Genomic DNA, 10,516 nt, shown 5'->3' on the forward strand with positions numbered 1-10,516 from the left:
CTGAGCCAATGTAATAAGCTCAAAGAATATTCAGAATGAAGAAATGTGGGGCAATTTAACCTATAAACTTCAAGCTCATCACTTGGGTCACCAAGACCATAGCTGCTCCATTAGGAGGCCACTAAAAGGGCAGGGGGAAGTGACCACTTCTCCGCCTGCTCCAAGCCCTCCCATCCTTGATGGATTGCTTTTTTAGTTTTCTCCTTTGTCTTTTCAGTTGTGTGAGGCCCCGTGGCATTTGCCATCTGTCTTCTGTTAAATTTTCTTGCAAAGTGTCTCAGTGTGTGGTATCAAAGAACCAGCATGAGAAGCTCTCAGGATGCAGCCAGATCACATTATCAAAAATCCATCAACATGTTGGTTTCCCAGGAAGGTTCTGGCAGCTTATGTGGTAAGGTGCATCCATTTCTGGACAACAGGTATGAGGCAGGGTACCTTCTAGAAGCAGAGGCTCCAGATAAGCGCCACCTTTTATGATGACAACATCTGAGATGACAACTACCTCTGGAAACACAGGTTCTTTTCTTGGACCAAGCAATCGATTATCTCCTGCCTCCAGCGAACCTTGCACCCATCCGCATATGGCTCCAGGACACCCTCCATAGGGCCGTGGAGGGGACCTGACCAGCATCAAACTCCATTCCTCCTGCATGGGAGCTGCTTCCTGGCATCCTCTACTGAACTACAAAACTGTAACATCTTTGCTATTTTCCTAGAAGTTAGCACCTTGCCTATGCTTATTCTGCTTACTTCAGAATCTAAGGGCATGTTCTTTTTGGCACAGCCACATTTAGAGATTTGATGGGGGAGAAGGAACTAGCCATAAAGATTGAGAAGAGGCACCTGCTGAGGCAAGAGCAGAATCAAGAGAGTAGAGCCTAATGTCAAGTAAATAACAATGCAGAGAGGATGGGGAGTCTGTTTGCATTAGGAACTGTAAGCAGATCAGGTAGGGTGAACCTCAGAACTGATCACTGGGTTTGGCTGCATGGAAGTCATAAATACTGTCAGAGCAGAGGAAAGTAGACGTAGAAAGGATGTTCTCTTCACTGGACTGAGGTCCTGATTAGGCATGGGAAGGTGGACCTAGTATTCAAGTAGAAGGGTCTGCTTTCCAAGAAAAGCCAAGTCTCTGGAGTGGAGGGAGAGGTTACATCCGTGAAAGCAAGTTGCTCAGCAGGTGGGTTATTAGGAATAGCAGAATCACGCTTGTGATTCTTCTTGTTTCCCAAAGAGTCAGGTGACCAGCAGAGAAGGAAGGTGACTATCGTTTGGATTACTTACTCTGCTTATTGCTATGACACAATATCTGACCTGACGAAGAATTTATTTTGGCTCACAGATTGAGGCATGAGGCCAAGAGCTACAATGGTGAGTGAGGTCGCTGAATCGTGCTGGCCACATTCAATGTGGGTTCTGATCCTGAGTTGACAATGGATTTCTCCCTCCCTCCCTCCTTCCCTCCCTCCCTCCCTCCCTCCCTCCCTCCCTCCCTCCCTCTCTCCCTCCCTTCCTCCCTCCCTCCCTCTCTCCCTCCCTTCCTCCCTCCCTCTTTTCAATTACTTTCTTCCTTTCCTTCCTTCTTCCCTTTCCTTCCCTTCCTTCCTCTTTCTCCCTCCCTCTCTCCTTCCCTTCCTCCCTTCCTTTCTGTTTGAATGGAAGCTTCACTCCAGTCCCTGGAATCCATATAACCAAAGAGTTTGTAATGTTTGGGTAGAACCTCCATCCCAAGCCCCCTCCCCTGGAGTTGCCTCAGTTCAGACTCCGCCCCTGAGAAAGTCTGCCAAATGATGACCCCTTCCCCAGAGATGCTCAAGACCATACCCACAGGGTATTTAAACTGCCTGCTCCAGAGAATAAGCACATGGTTTTCCAGTCTATGGGGTCTAGAAAGCCTTCCAGGAGCATGGTATCCATTAAACCTGGCCCTTTTCTAATTTGGTTTGATTTGGTCTGATTTGGATTACTGTGTCTGTGGAGAGGCTTATTGGGGTGCAGAAACTTTCTCCTTTCTTTCTTTCTTTCTTTCTTTCTGTCTGTCTGTCTGTCTGTCTGTCCGTCCGTCCGTCCGTCCGTCCGTCTGTCTTTTGTTCTTTCTTTCTGTCAGGCTCTCAGTATAGCCCTTGTTGACTCTAAACTTGCTATGTAGCCAAGGATAATCTTGAACTTATGATCTCCTTGCCTTAGCCCCAGGCTGCTGGAATCACAAGTACTATATGTCCCTCTGCCTGGTTCTAGGGTTCAGATCTAAGCTTTATGTATATATTAAAACTAGAACCCTATCAACCAAGTCACACCCCAGCACCAAAATGAATATTAGCAATCATGTACAGTTTATTCATCTCTGTGTTATCTTTGTGTCTCTAGCAATTAGCATTGTGCCTGAAACATGGCTGGCATTAACACAGGTTGGTAAATAGGTTGAACCGAGGCTCTGAGGAGTGACTTGACATTAGGGTTATTTATCCTAATTTATATTTTCCAGAAAATATAACCTTCTTTTGATTTTGAACAGCTTATTAACCCTTTTAGGTCAGTCCCAGCCTTGAATGAAGGTGTATCCTCTCAGCTCTACACCATCCTTTTTCTTCTGTTCAGAAGTCACTCAGGACTTTCACATTACCACATCAGGGCCAGTTCTCAGTCCTCATCAGGTAATTCAGTGCATGCACACCCTACACATACACACACAGCAGATGTTTGCACATTTTGTGCATAGTCTAAAGATGGTGGGAATTCAGGTCTATGGGTGATCCATGGAGGGTCTGGAGTGGTTGGTGGCAGAGGGATCCTCCAGGTTTCCTCTCTAGCTGTTTAGGGAAAGCACCGCGGCAGTCTAGTCCTAATATTGTCTGGGTACAGCTGTACCGTTCTCCCTTTCTTAGGAACTCAGCTTCTATTCTCATGTAATACTCTATTGCTTAGACAAAAAATTAAAAAAGCAATTCCTAAAACCGAGGCAGTGGGGATTCACCAAGCGGAGGAGAGGAGTGTGAATTACTAAACAGAACTGTAGAGTGATGTAGCAGCATGGTGCATTTTGCATTTGGAAGTCTTCCCAGCCAGAAACTGCGGTGGGGGCACAGTGGGCAGGGCAGGCATCTGTCAGGAGGTTTCTCTGGGCTGCCGCTGCAAGCTTGTCTTCTGACGTGGGGGAGTTCTACAGTAGGGCACAGGTGGACAGCATGGTCAGTCTGAGTTTGCTTCACTGACCTCTTCTTTTCTATATTGTTTTCTCTTGTCCCCCACCCCAGCCCCATTTACCTGTTGTAGCCATTTTCAAACAATTTGTATGTGTTGCTATGAATAAAAGTCAGCAGGACCCGTAAAATAGCCTCATAAATTAGGACAAGACCGAGAGTCCTGAAAGTGATTGGAGACTTCTGCAAAGACAAGAAGACCCTGAGTTAGAGTGAAGAGCCCTGGGGTCACATCTGAGGGGGTATTCAATGGTGGATAGAGGAGAAAGGTGGTTCTAACACTTGTTCTCAGATCCAGGACTCTACTGCTACATTCAGTGGCTCACTGGATGTCGAGAGTGAGAGCATGTGTTTAGGGCTGACTCAAGGGTTAAGAAGAAAGTGTTCAAGAATCCTGAAACCACAACAAATGCATTTTTCCATGGAGACAGATGCACACAGAGTGCAGAGAAGGAAGAGGCGAAAGCTTTTGCTCACATCACCTTGGCTGGCCTCAGCCATTAGTCATTCTGTTTCCAAGCATTAAAATGCAATAAATATAAAAAAAGTCCTGTCAACTGCCCCAGACTGTATTTATTCAAATCAGTTAGAACATGTTCCTAAAAGCAAATGCCACCATATCAGAAAGATCCAAGGAGTCAGAACATGTCCGGAAGCAACTCCCAAACAGGTTATCATGCTTAAAGCCAATTCCTCTGTCTCCAGGCACTACGGATTCACCTATGGTGGACATTCATTGCAAAGTCCCCACCCTCTTCCCAGTGCTCAGTGTTAGTTTGTGTTTTGAAGGCTACAGCCAATGAAAAGCGGGCTGTGAAGATAGTAACGTATTCACCCACAAATATTTACAACACTTTCCTACGGGCAACTTGTAGCTCAATGGAACATTTACTCTGTAGTATAATTTTTCAATAATATTACATGCATTAATAAAGGTAATTTAGAAGAAGCCCCCATAAAGTCATCTGACTTTTTTTTTAGCGATTGCCAGAGCAATAAAATGCCTTTGCATTATGCCGCCCTAGGAAAGCTGTGCCCTTTTGCTTGATTAAGTAAAGTCCCTTCAGCGTTTACAACCACACATTTGTGTGCCACTTTATTGCCATCTTATTTTAATCTGAGCTACGCATTTCCTGACTCTGGATGGCTCTACCCTGAGAGTTTTGAAGAAGAATATTGTTCTCTGCTACAGCAGAAAGATCGGGGCGTAGACACATGGCTTTGCTCTGTCAAAGGTTTGCCACATTTAACCTACCCTTAGGATTCCAGGCCAACCAGGTCCTCTTATTAATGGTTTGAAAGTGTTTCCTGGTCATCAACTGTGTGTTAAACTTAGTGGCAGGACTGCGGGGAAATTCAAAGCCAAGGTCTTAAACAGTTTTTTAAAAGTGTAGCTAAGAGGACGAGACTTCCAGTGTGTCCTTCAACTCCCCTCCGTGGTGACATTTCCTTATCAGAGCTAAGGAGGGTTGTTTTATCATCAGGAAGAGGGGAGAAAAGATGGGAACAAGAAGAAGGGGGACTCCTAAAAACTGATGATAATGAAGTAGGGTGAAGGGGTTGAGAAGAAATGAATGCAGAAAGGTGCATTCTGGGGCTGATTGCTCTTTGGTTTGAGATATGATTTCCTTTGTGACTGCAAGTGTTTCAGAAAGCATTGCTGACTGTACAAGTGCTGTGCGTAGGGGCTGATCTTCTATAGCAGAGGGTCTCTGCAGAGGCTGTGTCTCTAGAAGTGTAAGCTTGAGTAGTGGTATTCCCACAGCCATAAAGTCAATAGGCGAGCCCTGGCTTCATCACCATGGACTTGAGAATCCATGTCCACTAAATCTGCATCTCTTAGGACAGACAGATTCTAGCCAACTTCTGTGTTATGCCAGACTTAGAAATTCCAAAGTACTTAAAACCTGGCAGGAAAGCCAAAACCAACATCAAAGTTAAAACCTGTGATGGAGACAGCATGCAGTGGAGCAACAGTGTGAGAGCTATGGCGCTGGCTGCTTGGAAGCAGGAAGAGTCCCTCAAAGTAAGGAATGTCTGGAAGGAGGTGCTTGGGTTTTAGCCCAAGCAGTCTGAGACCTTTGCAGGGAAGATGCAGGATTTAAAAGGGTCCTTAGAGGTTTGGGTCTGCTGAGGGGAATCGGTAGAAAGGTACCCAAGCCCATCCCAGGCCGTACAGCAAATGTGACTGGCTCCCCATTGAGACCTTACCTTGTGGTCTATGAACAAAACTTCCTGTGAGCAATCTCTGCAGAATGAGTCCGGATTCAAACCTACCTTCCACAAACCACAGCCAGGAAATAATAGAAAGCGGGAATCATCCACGCATGCAGCCAGTAGAGGGCAGGGATTTTCATCCCTGGGATTGCCATGGTAAGTAAAGCCTCTGTCATCCTGCGTCCTGGGAGACACAGCAACCTAACATGCAGATGTACAACCAAATAGCTCTACGTGGTGGTCAGTGCCCTGGGGGAGATTAACAGGATGCTGAGATGATTGTGAAGCAGGCAGAAGCTACTAAAGAAAACATGTTCAGGGGAAGCCTCGCCTAGGTGATGCTTAAACTGGGACATGAAAAAAAAAACCGAGAAAGTTACACAGAGAGGCAGTGATGGCACGGGGGTGGGGATGGGGCCAGGGGAAGCGTGTGTAAAGGCTTTGTATTGGGAAAGAATTTGGCCCTTTTGAAGACTCTGGGCAAACAGCCTCACTGAAGCACTGTTAGGAGGGTAACAGGAAGCATGTGTCCCAGGTGCAGAGAGAGCTGGACCAGATCATTTAAGGTACTAGAAATCAGAAAAAAAAAGAAGAGAAAAAGACCTTAGATTGTATCACGACTATGACAGAAATCCACCAAGAGTCTGTGCGGCTAATAAACTTGTTCAAGGAAATTTTCATTTCTTGCTTTCTCTCTGCAAAGATTTTCAATAATAAATTCCTAACCCTTCCCAGGCATGTGCAGGCCCTAGCCATGTATGCTGCAGATGATGGTCTGGCTCTATTCAGGTTTACTCACTGCAGGTTCCCAGCAGCCAACAGATGGAGAATAGCATTTAGTTGGCGGCGGCGGCTGGTAATTACAGTGTATATTTAAAGAAGAAATAACTACATTTCCTGCTTCAAGCTCTCTCTTATGAAATGGAGAACCAATATCTCCCAAATTATATAGAGGAGATGCGATCCACAGTTCCAGGAACTGATAGAAAACTCCCTGAGGTTAATAATTCATGCATGACCTGTGATTGCGGTTGTACGTTTTATCTGTTTTCATTAGATGTTCTCTTTTATTGAGTTTTCGCAGTGTACATTGGTAGCCTGGATGTGCCCCTGTTTGAAATAAGCTTTTGCTTTTGAAATGTTCTGGACTATATAATTTCATTTGAACCATTATGGGGAGCACATGGTTCCTGTGTGTCAGGCTTTTTAAATTGTTTCACACTGCTATCTAAGACTATGGTTTGGAGATCAATTCCAAACTTTCTAGGTCCAAGCATCAAGAGTCTCACTTTCTTACAGGTTAATCTGTCCCCCTGCTTCTCAACAAAAAGCTACCTGTTTCTGAGAATAGAGTTCCAAATTCAAAATTTGCTGCAAGAAGGCACCGCATTCTCTTCAGCATGAATTGTATCTCTGTTCTGTGCACTGCAGAAGGAAAATGACATTTCAGCCATTTGGCTTGATGCTGGCCCCCAGGGAGCTATGTGCAGGATCTGGCTTGCCTCTGTCACTTTATTGCTTGGGATACCCTTCCTCTTCCATGAAATGCCTGTTAGTTTAACATCCTAAAACTATGTAGAGATTCCTGAAGTAAGGGATACCCTGTAGCTGTTGATGGATCATCTAATTTATACCTTATGTTCCTTCCTATCTGCTTTCTAAAATGAACTCAAAATGGTATTACTAGAAATACATAATCCTTTGTGTGTATTTATGGAAGTATATATATATATATATTTGTACATATATACATGCAAAATATTAGTAGTGGCTCTCTCTGGATTTTAATTAATCCTTTTGTTTATATTTTCTAACTTTTGCAATGGATCTGAATTGCTTGTCTAATGCAAAGGTGCCTAGAGCAAGGGAACTGGCAGTCATGGTAAATTGGGGGAGGAAAAGAAACAATAAAAATGAAATTAGATTGCCAAGGCTGGGAGATGGCTTAGTGGTTAGGGCACTTGCTGTGCAAGCATAGGTATCCAAGTTCTGATCCCCAGCACTCATATAGAGGTTCTTAGGAGGTAACATATGCCTGCAATCCCAGGGTTGGGAATTAGAGACAGAAGGTTGTGGAGGATCACTAGCCAGCCAGTCTAGTCAACTGGTGAACTCCAGGTTCAGTGAGAGATTGTCTCAAAGGGCAGGGAGGAAAGAGATGGAGGGGAATACCTGACAACAATCTCTGACCTCCACAGGGTGCACCCCTCCCATAACAGCCTGGAGGGGCCTTCAACTTCAAGGTAAGTAGAATGTAAGTGCCTACGATATTCATATGTGCAGATGTGTGTGTGTGTGCACGTGTATGCATGTGTGCCTTGCGTGTGTGCATGCCTGTGTTTGTGCCTGTGCATGTGTATGTCTGTGCATGTGTGCACATGCATGTGTGTGCCTGTGCATGTGTGTGTGTGTGCATGTGTATTACAGAGGCACAGAACCCTCTCAAGATTCTCCCAAATATTTAACTGCAAACTAGGGTGCATCATTAGGATTTCTTCACATTTAACTTGGATTCTTATCTTTTGGAGGAGATGGTAGACAGTACAGGGTACTGATAGGTGCTGAGGGTATGAGGAGAGATCTGGTCTTCTCAGAGACCAGCAGTGAGTTTAACTCCCTCTCTTTCCTTCTCATTCCTTAGCTGCTCTTCAAGTTGTCCATCGCTTCATCTGCTTCCTTATTTCATCCTTGCTTCTTTTGAGGAGGGAGGCATGGCTCTTACATCATTCATGGATTTTCCTTGGTCTCTTCTGATAGCTATGGATTAGTACCATTTGTCTCCATGATCTTACTGAGATAGTTAAAGGGAATCAGTTTTATTTTAGCTCATGGTTCCAAAGGTTCAGCCCAGAACCACTTGACTCCATTTCTGGGCTTGTGGTGAGGTAAAGTATCATGGTGGCAGGGGTATGTGGAGGAGAAACTGTTTACCTCATGGTAGACAGAAAGTAGACAGAAAAGGAGGGGCTAAGAATAGGTCCAACCTTCAAAACTGTGCTGCTTCCTAAGACTACTTCCTGACCCTGGGATCTTCCTCTTGGAGTTTTCAGAACCTTTAAAATTAGTGTTGTCATCCCAGAACCAAGTGTCAGTACGTGAGTCTATGGAGGGTATTTCATATTCAAACCATAGCAAGAGGAAACAGTCTACATTTCTTTCTCTTTAATGTTATTTTATTTTTACAGGTATGTGAAGATCATAACCATGTGCTGTGGAATATTCCTTTTGTACACTGTGAAGACATGTTGCTCTTATTGTTAATAAAAAGCTGATTAGCCTCTGGTGAGGCAGGACTTTCAGGGCAGAAAGGATGCTGGGGAAAAGAAGGATGGAGTCAGTGGAGTTGCCAGCCAGCCAGAGAGGAAGCAGGACATGTAGGAGAGGCAAAAGCTATGAGCCCCGGGGCAGCACATAGATTAATAGAAATGAGTTCATTTAAGTTGTAAGAGCTAGTTAGTAGTAAGCCTTAGCAATCAGGCAAGCATTTAAGTTTAATAAGTCTCTGCGTGGTTATTTGGGGAGTGGTCTGACAGGACAGAAGGGTCCACCTACAGCCATGTATGAGGCTGCTGCAGTCCTGGCATACATCTTTGTGTGTATGGACATATGTGCTTGTGTATATGTGTGTGTGTGCTCATGCACCAGTAGAGGTCAGTGGTCAACTTGGGTGTCATTTCTCAGGAGCCAGCCATGTTATTTTTTGAGATAAGCACTTCAGAACCATCAGTTCAGCTAGGCTGGCCGGCCGGGGAGCCCCAGAAATCTTCTTGTCCCTCCCAGTGCTGGATTAGAAACATGTGCTATCATGCCAGCTTGAGCTCAGGCCTTCACAGTAGCACAGCTAGTACTCCACTCAGCTCTTCCACTCCCAGCTCTTAACAAACAAGTCAAGCTTTCAGAAGTCAGAAACCATTTTCTCAAACAGCCAAACTCTTCCTGGAATCAAAGCATGAGACTTCAAGCCTATGTTATGTGTTTTACAACACCTTTTGGGAGACCCTAGTGATCTCTCTCCCCCCCCCCCCCCTGCTCTCACTGTTCTTATTCTCTTTTAGTTGTTATTTATTCTTGATTTTTTTTAAAAAAAATTCTCTCTACTTGTGGACAAAGAATAATTTTTTGGGCAAGAAAGGCTTTTGTCTCTACATGGTCAGGGCTGTGTTCAGAGCTCAAAGGAAAATTCCTCAGTTAATACCACTAAATTTCATCCTAACACATGTAATGTGGAGCCAATTATGTATCTATCGTGTAAGCTTGTTATGAGGATTTAATGAGAGAATCTAGGAGAAACACTTAACACGCAGGCTGGGCAGTAAGTGGTAAGGGCTCAGTAAATGTTGCTGATTGTAGCAGGTATTAGTATTGCTCCTGCTACTCTGTGGTTTCTTGCTGTCCACTGGGAATAAAGAAGGCAGCCTCCAGAATTCAGCCATGCCCTCCTACTGGATTCAGCCTTGGCTCTCCTCTTGAACCACACCCTTCTCCTCAGCCACGCCTTCCTACTGGATTCAGCCACACCTCTCCTCTTGAACCACACCCTTCTCAGCCACGCCTTCCTACTGGATTCAGCCACACCTCTCCTCTTGAACCACACCCTTCCCCTCAGCTACACCCTCCTTCTAGCAGAGCTGATCAATCACACGTCCTCCCAGGTGGGAAGCAGGTAAAATACTTCTAGGTTCAAGGTTCCTCATATTCAGTTGGTGGCCCCTGGAAGTCTCCAGTGAACCTGTAGCCCAGACCTGAACCTGGAGCTGTTCCTGTACCTAAGGTGGGCAGAGGATTATGGGAAAGAATGGAGTGTGAGTGTAAGCTAGCAGGCTTTCTACAACAAGAAAGGACTGGCCTGTCATTATGCCAACATAATAGGCAGCCTAGGAAATGCTACAATTGCTTGGACACACATCAGCATTACTGGGTCAAGGAAGACCTGAGTCAAGAAAGACCTAGCTCCAGGACCTGGGGATCAGTTTTTATAAGTTCCTGACTTCTGATATAATGGTCAGCCTGCTGGTGTAGCTACTTGATGACATATTTAAGTGATGGCAGATAATAGGAGGTTTTGCAAAGGCTTTAAATCTTTGTGTTCAACAGTAAGA

This window comes from Arvicola amphibius, chromosome 12 (assembly GCF_903992535.2).
Source record: "Arvicola amphibius chromosome 12, mArvAmp1.2, whole genome shotgun sequence".
Lineage (NCBI taxonomy): Eukaryota > Metazoa > Chordata > Mammalia > Rodentia > Cricetidae > Arvicola > Arvicola amphibius.